This window comes from Urtica dioica, chromosome 8 (genome assembly GCF_054948205.1).
Source record: "Urtica dioica subsp. dioica isolate 48M chromosome 8, U.dioica_male_clone48M_v1_H2, whole genome shotgun sequence".
Classification (NCBI taxonomy): domain Eukaryota; kingdom Viridiplantae; phylum Streptophyta; class Magnoliopsida; order Rosales; family Urticaceae; genus Urtica; species Urtica dioica.
This window is the reverse complement of record NC_142763.1, coordinates 975114-994434: the sequence shown is the minus strand read 5'-3', so window position 1 is coordinate 994434 and position 19321 is coordinate 975114. Positions and strand designations below refer to the sequence as shown.

The 19321-nt window shown below is 35.6% G+C and overlaps 1 long non-coding RNA gene and 1 pseudogene across 1 annotated transcript; one reads left to right on the top strand and one right to left on the bottom strand.

The window, feature by feature from the left end:
• Positions 1 to 3563: 3563 nt before the first annotated feature.
• LOC149386974 (uncharacterized) lies at positions 3564 to 4002 on the top strand. Its single transcript, XR_016300525.1, has 3 exons — positions 3564 to 3612; positions 3733 to 3895; positions 3984 to 4002. It is a non-coding gene; the product is annotated as an uncharacterized LOC149386974 (long non-coding RNA).
• A 3032-nt stretch (positions 4003 to 7034) lies between these two features.
• LOC149386973 (histidine kinase CKI1-like) lies at positions 7035 to 11739 on the bottom strand (annotated as a pseudogene).
• Positions 11740 to 19321: the final 7582 nt, after the last annotated feature.

Genomic DNA, 19321 nt, shown 5'->3' with positions numbered 1-19321 from the left:
ATTAAACTCAATTTTTCAAGCACCCCATTTAATAAATGATCAGAGAATTCTTGACGGTTTTGGATCTCAGAGGCAGTATCATAAAAATATAATTGTAAGGCAGATACAACTTGATCTTGAGAATTTAAAGGTTTAATCCAATGATGAATTTGACCTTGAACACGAAAAGTATAGATTCCACTATTTTGTCGTAACAGTGTCTCGTCGAGATGAACACCCATTGAGCTGAATGCGAAGCTCGAGTTATAGATGCGTATATACTTGCGGAAGTTAATAGATTCTACAGAAGATCCACAGTACAAATCAACAAGGGCATAAGGAGGCTCTTGGATTGCTAAACATATCTCTCCAGATGAACAACAAAAGCTTGGAGTTTCAAATTGAAACTTAATTGCTCCGCACATAGAACAAGTTCTTCTATTTTTGAGAAACAAAGGTTCTTTCGGCAGTTCGTACCCCCGAAATAATGTATCACCAGTAGAGATATCTAGTGAATAAAAAACAGTGTCAATATAAAATAAATAAATAGCATGGTTTTTTTAATCTTTATTTGTTATAATATTTTAAATATAATATATTAGTATAACACATCTAAAAAATGTGTGCGAGTGCAAAATAAAGGAACCCAAGAGCGCTACGTAACAAACATGCCTTGCTTACTTTCTGGAATCAGCTTTGCAAAGAATACTTGGCGGACAGATACGTTTGTGAACTCTGGTATTCTCGATGTCAAGTTATCGTCGTGGTTTATCTGGTAAAACGACAGATGTTATTATAAAGTAAGCATAGCTACTTTAGCTTCAGTAATAGTTTTTTTTTTAATTTAAAAAAAAAAAGATGTTGAAAATTCTGTAGTTGTAATACCTTATTAGAAGCAAGCTCATTGGCTAATCGTACGTAAGTACCTAACACCATGTCTGAAGGAATAGAGTTGCAAGCCTCACGACAAGAAACTGATGGAGGAACTTCTGTAAGTGGTTATTATTCCAGTAGAGAACCAGGGTAAACAATAAGATACAAGAATTAGTAAGGAAAAAAAAATCACGAACACACATACTAAAAATCAATAATGCAATGTGTTAGAGTTGCCCTTACCTACGAAACTGTGGTTTATACGATGCTCTAATCCAACACTACGCTTGCTCTTACGCCTTGACATCAAGGGTTGTTCCACACAGGAACGTTTCTTCTAAAGTGATCTCGGAATTGTAAGGAACACAATTGTAGAAACGAAGTTCACTTTTTTTTTTTTTTTTTTTTTTTTTTTTAATTATACAAGTGATTTTCAGCTAATTATAATAGCAAACAAGTATAATCCTTCAAATAAAAATAATCACTACGAACCCCTGGACGACGACTCAATCGAACAGAATCAGTACACGCACCCAAGACTGTGTCTGACACTATTGAGCCTTTAGGGCCTGAAGAAAAAGAGAGGAAAATTTTTAATCGTGCCCGAATGTCTTTAGTAGCAACTACATAACTTACCGTTGTCAACCATTGTATCTTTAAGGCAGTTGTATTGACACTCGAGCACCTCGGCTAAAATGAAAACGACAATTAGCTTACTTAATACCATATAACTTCTAGCTCCTTTCAATTATATACAAAAAAAATACAACAACAAAAGATTTTTAAACTCTACTTTCTTTTTGGCTGGCTTTTAATTATCAATGACCACCTAGACAATTACGGTCATCATTAACGGAATCAGGAAAAATATACCAAAAACTGAAACAGTCCAATATCTACCAGAATAAAACAATTGATTAGCAAGCTGGTAAGTGGCTACGATTCATATTAAAGCCAAACAAAGTATGACAGCTTCCACAATTTAATAACAAAATTCACACGCACACATAATCTTGGGTTCCAATCCTGATGAAATGATAACAGTATAAAAAAAAAGTGGATTATGTTTTGAAGTTCAAACTTCAAAAATAGCTAAAAAAAACTACACACATATATGTGAATCCGGAATTACGGTGTGTAAATAAAAACAAACAAGAATGTTCAGCTGTGTTAAAATCGGAAATCACCAAATACCGTTTAGATTGAAAAACAAAAAAGAACCCGTATATAACGGTACGGTAATAGAATATAAGAAAATGCACGTTGTACAGAAACACAGATGCACAGAATCTAGCTACCAAAGCATAACATAATTTGGCTTAAGAATAAAAATATGCAAAGTAATAAGTTTCATGATCAGTATATCATAAAACACAAGGTCCATAAAATTTTCGAACATTTTGATATAACTTCTAAACTTTCTAATGAAATCTAGTACTGGAAAAATTCAAAACATAGTTGTCAACTGAAGTAACTTATTAATTTTCTAAAAAAAAAAAAAATACCAAAAGCTTTTGAATAACAAACCAATGTCAAAGTAATTATAATGAAAAGGAATATTTACCTGTGAAAAGTTTTTTTTTTTTTTTTTTTTTTTTTTCAGGGGATGCCTACTTGTTCGCCAGTCTTTTTTTCACGATGACCCGAGTCAATTTGCGGATGTTGGAGGCAGCGTGTTAGGCTGCAGAGGATTCCACTCGAGCTTTAGAGTGGCCCAAGAAGGGTTGTCTCTGAACATTGGTAACGATATTTACTTTGATTCATGTTGCGTTTTCGACCCTGTTAAACACACGAGCCTTCGAGACTGAAGTGCCTTGTGATCCAAGAAACAGATCAATACAAACACAATGTACAAGAACGTAAAAGATAAAGTAGGAGCACACCGGATTTTATCCTGGTTCGGTCTTAAATGACCTACGTCCAGCCTTGGGGTAGTTCCACTATCAACGATGATGAACAATACAAACCAACAATACAATCGGAAACCTTCAATCTGATATCACTCGATGTTCTCTCTCACTCGATGATATTCTCTCAGATTTTTCTCTCCAATGTAATCTCAGATAGTTTGTGAATATGTTCTATGTACAAAGATCACAACAAGCCCGTATTTAAAGACCCCTGCTACGCTGACGTGTCCTTCACGCAATCTCTCGCTGATGATCCAACGGTCTTCAGAATCCGAGAAACTTGAGTCACGCAAGCATCAAACCAGCTCACTTAACTTAGCTCGCAGCTCGCTCAGCTCAGCTCACAGCTCTCGCTCAGCTCAGCTCGCAGCTTGCTCAACTCCTTAGCTCGCCCAGCTCGCACAACTCGGCTCGCCCAGCTCGCTCAATAAACTGAAACTCGCTGATGAAGCTTTGGCCATCAGATGAGGGTCTCTTGATGATTTCAAACACCTCCACTTGTATGCTACCTCATACAACAATTCATTCAATTAGTTTTGGTAAATTGCTAAAATTTAGTTTGTATATAATTTTTGTCCTTCAGATGTATCCACAACGATGATTGTCCAACCTGGACCTGTGGTCGACTTCTTGATTGCTAACCAAGGTTTGCAAGATCCCTACAACATTGACTGGGCAAATGTAATCGGAGTTTGTATGTAATCCTACGGCCGAGTTAATTAGATTTTCTCTTGACATGCCTCTTTTAACAGGCCAAGAGATCTCTCAAGAACCCGAGGGTTAGAGTTAGCCCTTCCAATTTGGAGTACAAGATAACAGGGCTGAGTGACTTACCCTGCAACCAACAAACGTATTTTCTTTTAGTTTTTCTTCAATCAGAAAACTTCTTTTAGTTTCCCTCTTATTGTGTTTGTTTAATTTTTTTTTCTTCTAATTGATTGGGCCAACTCTTGTGTACGCTTGTTATCAGTTTTTTGCTGAAGCAGAAAAACGGAGACAGCGATGCTGAACCTAAGGAAGTGACAGTAACTGATTATTATAGAAATGTCCGAGATACAAGTCTGCAATATTCTGACAATTGTCCTTGCATCAATGTTGGGAAGCCCAAAAGGCCAACCTACTTTCCTATAGAGGTGATTTGATTTGATTTGTTGTTACTAAGTCAACTTTGCATCCTGATGATTTCTTGTAATTGAGGGTTTTTTTTGTGTGTGTGTACAGATGTGCAGTCTGGTTTCACTCCCTTGTTAAACAATTGTCACATGGATTCACTCCCTATCATATGTAAAACTAATGCTTTAAAAAGAGAACTAAAATCAACCCTTGTTAAAATATTAAAATCACAGTACAAACAACAGCACTTGATACAACTCGGGTTCTCATCAAAATATATTTTTTTTATCTCACCTGCTTGGCTATCTTACAGACCTGGCATTTCAAGTCTGTAGCGCTTCGGCGATCGATCCCGCGAGGCTCAGAACTTCGAACGGAGCTCTGTTAGCCAATTCCTTGACCGTAACAGGGCATGAATCTGTGGTCCAAAAGTGCGTAAATGCCTTCTCTGATGGTCCTGAACAAAAGCACAAACGAAACGTCACAAAGCTACACACGAAGCCACAGACTCAGACCTGGCATAATCATTAAAGAAATCTAGAACTGCTAAAACACAACTGGATACCAGAAGCATTAACCATTTGTTAAATCAATCTGTGGGAATTTATTTTAAGTTAAAGCAACAATAGACAAAGGCAATTGAATGACCACTAACAATCCTCACAAAATCAGACTTACAAGTTTCAATTTAAATTCAATCAATAATATACAACGAAATCAATCGAAACAAGCACGATTTCGGAATCCCCAAATCAGATGCCAATTTCAAACCCTAGAAATAACAATTAAAAAAACCCTAATTTACAAACCTAAAACTCTGGAGGCCGACGACGAAGAGAGCGGAATCGGGCGACCGAGATTCTTCGGAAGCGTCGTTGCCAGCGAGGAAAGAGCAGAGGTCGGCGCGGCAGAGGAGGAAGAGTCCTGTCAAGTCGCGCAGAAGACTCGGAGCTCGTCGGCACTCGCGCTGTGCTCACGTGGGAAGCGCGTGTCGGGTGAGCGCGGGGACAGAGAGACAACAGGCGAGAGATATGGCGGCGCCTGGTCGGTGGTCGCGCGGTCGGCAGAGGCGCGCACGCAGTCGAGGTTGGCGCTCGCGCGGGAGAGATGAAGAGAGGACGAAGAAGAGGGAGCGGGTGAGAGAGAGGAAGACGGGGAAAGGGTGGTGGCGTTGTTCAGGAGAGAGGGGGTGAGAATCAGTGAGAGAAGAAGGAAGAGAAAGAGAGCGGTGAGGTGAGGTGAGGAAGAATGGAGAAGAAGAAATTGAGGAAGCAATTGAGAACGTGGTAAGGATAAAACTTATATACGTGTAAAATTATAATTGGTTTATGTTATGAACAATAAATGAACAGTAAACCATCATTTTGATTTCTAAGTATAAAGTAGATATATATTGGAATTCATTTGGGTGGGAAACTTACCTGCAATCAAGAACTGGAAATGGAAATATATATATATATATATATATATATATATATATATATATATATATATTTTGGAATTCATTTGGGTGGGAAACTTACCTGCAATCAAGAAATGGAAATGGAAATGAAGAAAAGAAAATGAAAGAGATGACTAAGAACTGGATTTGCTCCTTCCTTTTTGTGATCTCTATATCTTTCTACAAAAGAACCGTTGAAGATTGCATATGTTTTCTTGATTATTGTTATAAAATAATTGAAAATTTAAGATACGTAATATCTTGTGGGGAAAATCACACACTTTCAGTTGTATAAATTTTGTTTATGGAGTTGTCTCGTCAATGAATCTCTTTCATGTTTCTCGCTTTCGTCATGCTCGTCATTCTCATCATGTTCTTCGAATCTTCGAGTTTTCGGGTCTTGAGATCTTTCACGTCCTTCATGTTCTTCGTCGAGTTCTTGAATCTTCGATTCTTTGAGTCTTCAAGTCTTTGAATATCTCTCCTAAGTCTTGCCTTTAACCCGTGAGATCTGTACACTCTTTACCCAGTCTCTCTCCTTTTTTTACTAGTAAAATTGATCAAATTAACATTTTGGTTTATTACGAGAATGTGTTATCAAATTACAATAGATTCATCTATTTCCGTATTTTAATTCATATATATATATATATATATATTAAAGAAAAACTACTATACTACAAGCCAGGGGTAAAAAAAAAAGCTCATAAATATATTTCGCTTCCATTCTCACAATTCAATTGGAACAATCCCTAGTAATTTCTCTTTCCCTTTCAGATTCATTTTTCATAAGCATCTTTGTTAATATATTATCTTTAATACGATATAATCTGTGGCTGTTTCATTATTCATCGGTTGTTTTGTCAATATTATTGTTAATATGATTTAGATAAACTGTTAATAAATCGTTTATTTTATGTTAATAACTAGAATGTCAAATTAACAAAACCTCATTTTGCAAAATCAATAGCTGATGCTAGAGCATCGGGATGAGATGCATGTCATCAACGTCGAGATACAACTTTCGCACTTGGTCAGTAATTTAAAAACCCATGTTTTGTCCTTCAAAAATAAAATAATAATGTTGTGTCAACTTAACATACATTTCATTCTAATTTTTTTAGCTCAAGAAAACTCGACAAATGAAACATGTAACTTTCCATTCTTATTACGGTACCTATTAACAACGTGAACACCTCCACCTTCACTGGTTTTTGGTCTGTAAGTTCATATTCTCACCCTTCCAAAAAATTCATATTCTCATTTACATTCCTTTCTACTTAATTTTTCAAACTAAATACCCGGCCGATAATACTTCTACTAAATCTCTCTAAAAAAATTTGTACTTCAAATAATACTACTATAATGGCCACCCAACTTGGATCGCTAGTGACTTAGAATCAAACACAAAGCTGAACACCCTATATAGAGAATTACCAAGCAAATACCAAATAACTCACTGTGAGGATGTTGCACTAATGATGCTTCAAAAGAGGTACAAAAACACATGGATAAGAAGAAAAACACGAAATAAATCAAAATAAGACTACTTGATTGTACGGAAAAACATCTCATATTAAAAAAAAAAAAAAAAACTCTAATCAACCAAAACTGATTCACCTCAAAATAGGCAGAGCACATTATAAATTTGGTTCACAAAGCATACAAAATATCCAGATGCCCTTGAAGTAAATCCACTGCTTAATTGTTGTTTATCTCTATCCTCCAATGTTGTTGATGACCTCAATCAAGTTGTTCGCTTTCAATGGGCGGCACAAAAAAGCGTCCATTCCGGCAGAAAATGTACAGCCAGCTTCTTCAGAACCAGGCATATGAGCAGTCAACGCGATAATCGGGATATGAATTCCGTACAACCTCTCTACTTTTCTTATCTCGCTCGTCGCATCGTAGCCGTCCATTACAGGCATCTACAAGGAGTATATACCTTCTTGTTAGTTTGAGAGGAATCATAAAACATTTTTAGAAATGCACTTCCTATAGTATAATAAGAAAAAACTTTCTTAGCAAAAAAAAATAAAATAATAATAATAATAATAAACAAAAAATTAGCCAAATAAGCCACCTAAAGTCTAAGAAGGGCTAGATAGTCAATCTTTTGTAAATTTTTTGTAAATAGCCACCTCAACTCATTTACGGCACTAAAAAAGACAAAAAAACCCAAAAATATTCTCGCATATTTTGGGTTTTTTTTTTTTTTTTTTTTTTTTTTTGAGTTTTGGAGTACCGTAAATAAGTTGAGCTTGCTATTTACAGAAAATTAAGAAAATATTGCCTATTATTCAAAACGCTATAAGTCAAATGGCTATATAGCTAATGATTCATAATCTCTAATTGACTGTCCTTAAAGTTGTGATAAAATCCTTTCATAAATGCACAGTATTCTAGGTATTAAAATTCAGAAGACTTTACCTCACAATCCATCAATATGTAGTCATAAGGAAGAGCAGTGATCATAGGATCTCCTTGCTTCCTCAGATTGAATAGCCCTTTGCAAACAAGCTCAAAAGCTTCTAGTCCATTTTCACAAAGCTCAACCGCAGCGCCAAGCTTTTCAAGAGTGAGTCTAGCGATCTTTCGCTGCAATAAAGTGTCGTCCACGACCAAAATTTTCTTCCCTAACAAGGGTTTTTCCTTGCTTGGACAAACAGCTTGTTCTATTTCAGATTGGTCGGCTTTGGAACGTGACTCGTCATTCATTTCCCTGTCTAGGAAAAAGGATTTGGAGACATTTATATCATCACTAATCCCTTCTCGAGAAAGCGAGCTTTTGGAATTTTTCGTCGGTAAAGGACCCTCACCACTTCAAACAATCGCCTACCATGAAGCGGCTTGTGTTTGACGATGACATCATCTGGAGCGAACATATTTACTCCAATAATGGAAGATTTGAAGCTAGCGCTTTGCGACTCGTGATTCTCTAGCCACACCACTCTACAAAAAACACTTTCTTGAAGGCTGTTTCGAAACTCTCTCGTGGTCTCGCACAGTTTTGAGAACTTTCCAGCATTAGCATCCATGACTAGTAGTACAAAACCATCTATGGTGACGATGAAAGACGCGTCAACATCGCAAGAACTAGTTTGGGACACGGGAGATTCGATCTCAAGCTCTCGATATGTTTATCGAAATCCAAACTGCGATTCCACTTTATCATGCGTTGTATTTTCTCGAGAGTGAGAGGAAGTTCATCCGGACACTTCAACGAAAACACTTTTATTCCAAGGTTCTCCATGAACTTTTTTGCTAATTTGCGACGTTCGTTATTTTGGATGAGTAGCACAACACAAGACCATTCGGCTTTACTAGGGCATGAGAGAGCACGACGGCCTGATTGAGGACAAGGCATTGGCTCGCTATCTTTATTCAAATCTTCTTTTGAAGTCGCTGCGACATTATCGCAAATAGTGATAGGAATGTTGAACTTAAAACAACTTCCCTTTTCACCTATGTCTTTATCCATTATCCCAATTTCACCGTGCATCAACCGTACCTACAAAAAAAATGCAAAAAAAAAAAAATATATATATATATATATATATTTGAAATTGCATAAATAAAATTTCATACATGTAAAATCATTGATCACATGCTTTTACTTACCAAAGATTGAACAATTCCAAGCCCTAAACCGGTGCCTACTTGACCAAGAGAGGTTTCTTTGACTTGGACATAGTTTTCAAAGACTTCGTTTCGCGTTTATCCTTAGGAATTCCTTTCCCAGTATCATCAACCTCACATACAAGTTCCATATAATGTTTTCCTTTCTCTATGATTCTCATTGGTTTTGAGCTCTCAGTTTCCCTTTTGTTATTGGAAAAAATGCACGCCAAACTCCAAATCAAACCATTACCACATTGATTTGACTCGATCATAGTGTTCTTCATCGCCGGTTTTCTAATCCAAGCGCGGACGATTACTTGTCCATCCAAAGTAAACTTAACCGCGTTGCTTAGTAAATTGATCAAGATTTGTCTTAGCTTGACTCTATCAGATTTGATAGGAGAAAACTCGGAGATTGAGCCGTCACAAGGATCGAAAATCACATCTATACCTTTCATTGCTCCAACGGGGTGATAAAGATCGACTACATCTTCGAAAAGTTGGAATACATCGAATTCTTCCTCTTCAAGCAACATCTTACCAGCCCCGATCTTGCTTGAGTCGAGAATAGAAGTTAACATACCTTGCTAATGCGTTAGTGAAACAACACAATTATAATTATTTATCATTAATTGAAAGCAAATTAAAGAGGAAAGAAAAAAGATTAAAGAGAGTGGATTTACTTGATAGGTCTTTGGTACATCCTTCTAATTGTCTTAGATTTGTTTCCAAATCTGAACCTGACGTAACTTCATTGTAGGAAATCTCTATCAAACCAATCATTCCAGCCAAAGAAGCTCGAATTTCATGGCTCGCAGTGACAAATTGACGATTCTTGTTTGTGCTCTTTCCCTCGGCTTGATCGGTCTCGTTTACTTGTTTAGTAAGCTTTGAGTTTAGGTACACCTCTCCCTTGACAATCATATGAATGATCGGAACAGAACTTGAAATATTGATAATCATTATCACAATTGTCAATGTGAGAAAGATAAGAATAATGGCTCGATATCCATGCACTAAGTTGACAAACCCACTTTTCTTCATTGCCAACACATAAACCTGAAAGTTTCAAACATCATAAATTACTGTCTAATAATGTAGATATACTAATCATATTATGTTGATTTTTTTTTATTTATAATTTATAAAAGAACATTAAATCCAATCCCTAATTTCCACATACCAATTTTACGCCAAGTACATGAAGTTGCGAGCATTTTAAGATATGATTCCGCCCCTCGATTTTCAGATGAAAGCCTCTTGTATATAATGTGCCGTTTGAATAGCATAAGACACTTGGTTGGTCACTGTTTTCTTTCGTCGAACCAAAGGAAAAAATCGAATCCCCGATAATGAATTTACCATCTTCAGTGATTAAACATGATTTCCCACCTCGAAGATCGATATCGGTGTAATACCTCATTACTTCCTCAACCGATAGCCCTAAGGAGACAAGCCCTAGTTTCCCATTAACACTTGCTGTGTTGATGAACAAAAGATCTTGCTCACTGTTCCATTTGGCTCCCAAAAAGGCATGTGAACCACTTTTACCATTCAAGGCTTCTTTGAACCAGCTTGAATAATTGAAGACCGATTTTGAGGGAAATGATTGGACATTGCCGTAGAGCTTTCCCGTGTCTCGATTAGCCTTTTGTGTGTACAAATAAGATGTATCATTAGGGCTACTTGCATTGAATGTATGATCAACTGAAGAATAGTTTGAGTACAAAGCAAATGTTTGGCTTCCATATTTGTAGTAGGAGAAAAATAGACCATTGAACCCAATGAATGATATTTGAGTCAAATGTGGGGTTATTGATAGTACTTGAAACAAATATGGCGCCACCTGTAAAAAAAATTGAAGTAATTATCATGCTACAATATATAAATTATATATATTTTCCATTGAAAGATGGATAACTAATCTTTAAAAAAATATATAAAAGAAATTGATCAATTAAAATGGGAAAATATTGTGTTAGTACTAACATTGTTCTCAATATCATAAAATGAGAGCTTAGGCCGGTTGAGAGCTGAAGACAAAACTCTTTTCAAGTATATTGTTGAAGAAGTGCTTGTTAGATTGAGAATCTTTGTCGTTGTTTCAGCCTCCGATATTACTCGGGATCGGAAGCTCACATCACTTAGATCCGCGTAAGTTTCGACATGTTTGGTCAAGTGATGTGTATACAGAACTATCGATGCACCGAGGAGTAAAATTAACACTGTAAATACCTGCATTTGACAAACACTATACAAGAGTTATTGGCTATATATCAGCGATATTAATTTTGTCGTCGTAATAAAGGTGTCATTATCGTCGTTATAAGTCTGCGACGACGATATTGTTGTCGGTTTATGGTGGATAGACGTCATAGTTATAGCCTTATAGAAATAATCTTAATAGCTCAAGACGACAACAAATGCGAGATTATCGTCTTTATAAGTATGATCTTTAAAGACACAAAATCTTCTAAGACAACATTGTCATCTAACTAGATCAATTAAGCAACATGTTATCGTCTCAAATGCGAGATTATCGTCTTTATAAGCATATAATCGCTTGTTCATTAATCTTTGACGCATTATTGTCGTCGAAATAAATAATATATATGAATTTTTACTTAATTAATAAAGGAAAAAAAGTTGCACTACATTTTCTTGACCTACTCAAGTTTCTATGAGTTTCAGAGTTTCAAAGTTACATTCGATTCTGACATAAATAAGGAATTGAGTAAGAGAACTTACCCCTAATAAGATGTAGCGAAGCCACAATTTGATTGATAAGATTGGCGTTGTCATTAATGATATCTATATAAACAATTGTTATACTTTTAGATGCATATGTACCACGTAGTATATGAGCATTTCTAGACCTCAGCTCATTACAAAAAATCTAGACAAAGCATAGTAAATACTATAATATTGTTTTATTTTTTGCATGAAATCATTAGGAACTAATTAGCTAAATTTATATAAACATCACTCTCTAATACGCCTATAGCCCAAAATATATAATAAAATAATTTATCATGTGCCCCCATAAAAAATGCATTTTAATTTGTCTCCTTCTATTGGGATTTGGGGTAAAAATGTGAGGTTGAATTAATTAGGATTGATAGAAGCTTGGTTACTTTGTATCAATAATTAGTATCTAATTTTTTTTTTCTTTCCCATTTTGGGCTTCTTCCAAAATAACTCTCTTAATATTGGTGGACGCGTCAAGTCAACCTCGTATATTTCTGAATCGAATCTTACTATAGGGAACCCTAATAGAAAAGACGCGCCATCGCGAAAGAGCAATATTTTGAATATTCAAATAATCAACTAAGATTTCTCTATGATTAACTAGCTATAGAATTATATTGGAAACAACTTCAACCAAATTAAGGAGTGGAAATATGTGAATAACCCATCAAATTAAACATAAACAAACAAATATAGAGTTTAGAAATATTTTTACAGAGATGTATCTATTACATGCACACAAGGAAATTACTCTTGTGAGGTGGATTCAATCATCACTACATTTATTTTTAAAATATATACATAAACTTAGGGTTGAATATATATATATATATATATATATATATATATATATATATATATATATATATATATATATATTTCTTGCTTGTTATACTTCCAATAATTTAACAAGAGATATGACAATCATATAATAGCAAACATATAAAAAGAAAAAAAAACACTGGAATTTAAATGGGTGGGAAACTTACCTGCAACTAAAAAATAGAAATGGAAAAGAAAAAAAAATGCATGAGAGATATTAAGAACTCGATTTGCTCCTTCCTTTTTGTGATCACTAACTCTATATCTTTCTACAAAAGGAACCGTTGGAGATTGTACGTATTTTCTTGATTATTATGATATCATTGAAAATTAAAGATTTATAATATCTTGTGGGAAAAAACACACACCTTATGTTGTATAAATTTTGTTTATGGCGTTATCTTATCTGAGAGGAGAAGAAATGCATGTCATCATACAAACTTCTTGCAATTTCCTTGTCATGCGAGCTTCTATAAAAAAAATCAATATGCAATTTATATACGGTGACTGAAATTTTTAACTTTGCTTTGCTTTGGTATTTTAACTTTGCTTTAGTGACTTGGTATTCAAGATAAAATCTGGAAGAGGCACATAGCCACGTAACAGGAAACCATGCAAGAAAATCTCAAGTCATTAAAAGCTTGCATTAATTACAAATCACCCACATGCAGATCTCAAAATGCTTTCAAAATTTTATTATAAGAAGCGGAAAACCAAGTTTAAGTAGTAACTGTATGCACAAGGTTTTACTTAGCACATAGATATTCCGCAAATCTAGAATTGATTAACCTTCTAATCTCATAGCAAGGCTAATTTAGGTAATTATATAATTCTAAATCATGATCTCGATAAAATTTAGGGAAAAAAATTATATATATTTATATATATATACATATTTGTATGTATATTCTAATATTATAGGAGATACAAAATATATATAAGATAAATGAGTAGCGGCTTTAGAGTCTATTAGTCCCGCGCGTATATATAAACCAAAGTTTTCTAATCATTTAAAAAACAAAACAAAAAAATTGAAATTTATTTCAAGCTAACAAGACACACATCATTCACTGCACTGCACTGCACTGTAAGAATTAATATGCTGTTTTACAATCAAATGCTTTCTCATCTCTTAATTTATATTTTAATTCAATATAACAGCAATCACAGCTTTGGTCACAAAGATTACAACATATATTAATTATGTAGAAACTACATCCAGCAACGAGTAAGATTGTGTGTTTGGAGGCTATTTGATCGAAACGAGAAACCTTAATTATTATATGATTAGTAGGTCATTATGGATCCAAAAAAAAGTTCTCTATATTGCAAGATGAAATCACCAAAAATAATGATTCGACGTTACTTAATATATACACTTTTTTGTTGTTGTTGTTGTTGTTGAAGATGCTATACATCAGTATAGTTAAAGGTGTGCAAATAAATTAAAAATACATGAACGTTAGAAAGAAAATATGAATTTTAAAAACAAATTATTAAACAATAGTTTGAGTAGTATGAGTCATAAAAATCTTTAACAATAACCTTAACAAAATCAGAGGCCATTAGTTCGTTATAATTGAAGCACAAAATAAGAAAGAATCTCAAAATAATTTCATCTTTTTTCTTAACAAGACAAATTTCTTATTAAAAGCCACAATCAGTTGTTTTTTCAATTAAAAACCACAATCAATTAACCTTGCAATGAAATCTACTTAACATAATAGACATGTTAATAATAAGAATTTTCTAAACAAGTAAGCCACTTCAAACTATAAATTTTTGATATAGCCTACGTTTTAAAAACTTTAAACAAATAGCCAATTTGTTGAGGTGGCAGATTTGTACACTCTTATTACCCTTACTAATTAATTTATTAGATTTTATTTTTAAAATAAAAATCTCAATTTATTTTTCAAAAATTCCTATTTACTAGGATCTTACGTTCTCTCCCCTATATCTCTCCTTTTTTGTCGAGTATCTCTCTCATCGTTCCTTTGGGTATTTGTTCTTCAGCGTATTCCAAAAAAAAAATGACGTACGGAAACAATATAGATCAAGATGAGGCAACATAATAAAATTTCAAATATATTCATTAATTCAAAACTCTTTCACAAATAGGATTGAAACCCATCTTCATTTCACCATCACCATTTCACCAAAACTCGTTGCGATTTCGCCGAAAGTGACTGCTTGGATTGAGAGGAAAAGGTCGGGTCTTGGTAGCGGAATAGAGGCTGCTATGGCCACGGCCGGCCCAAACTCATTGGGGACTCTAGGCGATTCAATATTTTGGGACCCTATAATACTAATAAAAATTTAAATTTTCAGGGTAAAAAATGTAAATTTTTTAGAAAATGAGCCAAAAGTGTAAATTTTTAGGGTAAAAAAATGTAAATTTTCTTAAAAATAGGCAAAAAGTGTAAAATAATTTTTTTTTTGCCCAACTCAATTGGGTGCCCAGGCATAAGCCCGCCTTAGGTCAGGGCCGGCCTTGGCTATGGCGGCGAACAACACCTCTCTCTCTCGGACTCGGAATCAGCTCCGAGGGCAGCGGAAGTCTTCGTCGGTCAACGGAAGCGTGAAAAGCACCATGCATTGATCAAAGAAGTGCAGATTTATTAACTAATCGACGCTGGATCTGTATGGGTTCAGGTTTTTTTTTTTTTTTAATTTGTTTGTAAATTTTTGTTCCATGTAGTTTCCAGCTTTGCTTATGAATCTTAAATAGTTAGTAAGAGTAAATTTTTGTAAATATTCGTGAATAATAGTTACTCATGCTTAACATCTAGCTATGTTCATCTTGACTACATGATTTTTTTTTTTTTGACAGTTAATAATCGTTAATCAACATTTATTTTTCAATATTTTTTTTGTAGAAATTTAATTATGATAATGAGGAAGAAGTTAATAATTTTTGGGATTTCCTTTCTTTATTTAATTTTTTGAAAAATAATAAATTAAAATGGCCTTGTTTTAGGTAGAGACAAAATCGGATTTTTCACATGTTATAAATTTTGCCACCTCGGTGAATGGCTATTTAACTAAAACATATTAAACATTGGTTACATTAAAATTTCAACGTTTCAATGTGGCTACTTTACTAGAGCTCTCTAATAATAAATAAATAAATAAACAGTTGTTACAAAAACCTTATTATAGACTTGTGGAACAATAAAAGCGCTTATAAAGAAGAAGAAAAAAAAGACTTTATTGTCAGCAAGGCAACGGAATAATCGAGCCTTGAGTCAGGCTAGGGATTGGGAAATATATACTCCAGTGACTGTCAGCCATGCCATTAGATCTAGAACATAAGTATACCCAAAAATGAGTTTAATTTCTTGAGATTATTTAGACGTTTTTGTGGACCAAAAAAAAAAACCTTTTTTTTTATAATGTGGCTCAAAGATGGCCAGAAGACTTTCATGTGGCTCGAGATTGCTGGCGAAGAGGAGATCTGCGCGCAGAGCTTAGCCCTGGGTTTTTTTTAATTGAATTTCCGAATGTGACTTTTTTTTTTGTTTGTTAATCAGCTGTTATTTTGTGGCTCCACATGATTAGTGTTAGTGTCGTTCTTGAATCGTGAAAAAAAAATGACACTCTTATTAAAAAACGAGAATATAAGCCCGGGCCTACAAAGTCAAAGCCCGGGCCTAAAAACAAAAATCACAAGTTGGGCTACGACTCAATAAGCGTCAAGTGTCTAGCGCCACGCCTCCACTGATCAATCAAGGCACGCCAGGTATTGTTAAATATATGATTGTTGAACATACCAAAATATAGTAATTAATCTTGTTTTTGGTAGAAATGATCTAGGGATGTAAATAACTGAAGTTTTTTTTTTTTTTTTTTTTTTTTGGTGCAATCTTGTGAATTATTGTGCTTAAAAATTTGATTATTGAATAAATGACACTTTTGCCTCCCTCGATATTTAAAATTTGTGTTCTTCCGTTAATATTTTAGTTAAACCCTCAGTTAAATATGCAAATGTTGATCACGTAATTTTTTAAGTTATTGCAATTCAAAATGTCCACACCCCTTACGTATCCTTTTAATATTGAGGTTTTAATTTCATTTCTTCTAGTAGTACTATAACAATGATAGAAACCGATTTAAAGAACAACCACCGTAGGAGGCACAGCGTGTTGCTTCGTAAAAAAAAAAAAAAGCAAAAAAAAGTTACTTGAAGTAATTTGTACTGTTTGATGGATAATATAAATATCATAGTGAGTTAATGGACGCTCGCTCCATCTTCTAAATTTATATTTGTACAAGTTAGTAAATCAATTTTTTTTTTAATGATTTCATGACATTAGTGGATCGATGTTAATTCCAATACATTAGTACCGAGGAAAGTTTCTGCTTGTATATTGTGTTAAATGAAGTAATTTAAAACAAATCATATAATAATTCAAGTCTTGTTATTTATTACGAACACAACATTCTATTATTCATGGTTTGAGGAAATAGAAGAGAGCATAGCAGAGAGTAAAGTGTCGCATAACAAAACACACAAAACAAACAAACAGAGGAATACATAAAAAACAAGCAGAGAGCAATACATAACAATACACACGTTTATGAAGCAGAGAGCGAACAAAACAAATTACTATTTCATTTCTAGGTTAGGATATATAGATATTGGATTTGAGAATTGGGGAAAAACTAACTCTCATCTTGAATGATTGAGAGTGAAAATGTTTATTCCAATCTAATGAGAAAAGTGCAAGTATAAGGCTGTATAGAGTCATGAGACATTAAGGAAATAAAGAAAAATACAATGAAAGAAATAAAAGAAAAACAACATATCATGCTTATCGTTTCAATGAAAGAAATAAAAGAAAAACAACATATTGCGCTTATCGTTTAATAGACATAAACGACACCTATGAAATATTTGATCTCTAATACACCCCCGCAAGATGAACTTTCCTGAAAGTTCATCTTGGATTGAACTTGATATCGGAGAAGATAACTCGGAGAATACCTCAATCGTATGAATGAAGAAATGAATCGACTTTGTGAAGAATCGATCTCGTTTTGAGAAAAAATTCTCAGAGGCATTTTGTCGAACACTTTGAGTGCGCTAAGAAGAACAGATTGCAGAACATGGCTTTCAACATTTTTCTTCATCACATGCAAACATAGCTTTCAACCTTGTTCTCCAGATCTTTCTCTCCTACTCAAGACGACGAACTTTAACTGGTGTAACAGAGAAGGGAAGAGCAAAACGACGTCGGATTTCGCGGCGAGACCCGACCTGTGGAGGGCTCTCAGGAAGAGCTTGAGCTCGTCTTCTTTTGTTTCCTCGGCCACGTGAGCAACGACGAGATTCGAGACGGACTTAGTTCCTCATTGGTAAAGAGTCCCCAAACCCTGCAGAGCTCTCTGAGACCGAGAGCGAGACTCGCTCTTCAAGCCGTGGCTGAGAGTGTTGCTTCGCCTCCACATTTTAGGGCTCCGAACCTTGGCCAGGAATCTTTGGGAGACAAATCCAATCGGGGCTTGGGTGCGAGAGTTGGGCTCGAAGGTGGATAGAGTGAAAAGCAAGAGCGCGACGAAGACGAGCATAGCGCAGATTGAGATCATTGACCGGGCTTCGGTGAGAAGAGGGCTCGAATTAGTGCGGCGGAGAGAGGAGCTGTGAGAGAAGAGCTTGTTGTTGTCGATGTTAATGGCGGTCGAATTCGAATCTTCTGGGATAAACACCAGAAGGAAACCCATGCCCCAACCTTCTTTCCGGTTCTTGGATTTGTTGAAAGACATCGATGGAGTTTCTTTCTCTCTCAGCTCTTCGTTCTTCTTCTTGGAATTCTTTCTTCTTTTCATCATCGGCACTGAGAGCTCGTCTTGGAGCGACATTTCTTCCTCCTGAGGTAAGCTCAGACCTTTCTTCTTCCTGATCGCGATGTGGAGGTCGCAGAAGTTCTTCGGGGTGTCGAGCCTGATGTACTCTCTCAACAACCTCTCTAAAATCCTCAAATCTTGTATGTTCAGCCTCGGCGGCTTCCTTGCGCTCGGAGCCGGTCTTGAACGTGTCGACGATCGCGATCCAAGCGTCGAAGGCGAAGATCAAACCCACGACGAAATCAACGAAATACCACACGACCAAGAACCCCGAAACTTCCTTCTCGTACCCGCGGATCCACGGCGACATGACCGAGAAAGGCATGAGCTTTAGCCTCACGAAGAGCTTGAAATCGTTATGGAGAAGGAATCGGGGATCGGAAATCAGCTTTCTTGAAGCCTTGACACGGCGGAAAATCGCCGGAAGAAGAACTTGAAGCTTTGACACGGCGGGACTCGCCGGAGAAGCCTCTTGAATGTCGACACGGCGGGACTCGCCGGAAAAAGATTCTTGATGAATGACACGGCTTGAAATCACCGGTGATGAATCTTGATAAAAATCGCTCCGAATGTCCGATGTGTCTCTGTCGATGAAGCGATGAGGAGAAGAACTTGAAATCGAGAAGAAGAGGCGCTCAATAATGTGACGATTCGGAGGAAAAAGGAAATCGACCTTCGTGAAATTCCACCGAGCTTGTCGTCGGATATCTATTCCGATCGTCGAGGAATCGGGGATGCCGAAGTGGATTTCTCTAACCTAGAAAATCGAATGCGGAAATTTGCTCTGATACCATATTAAAGGTGTGGGGTTCCATCTAAAACCAAGCTTGGTAATTAGAGGAGTAACCCACGAGCCTTATAAAGAGCCCAGGATCGTAATACCCAGTCGATGTGGGACTATCCTTGATACACCCCCTCAAGCGCACAGGCACAGACACACATTGGCACAGGCACTGGAAGCGTGAAG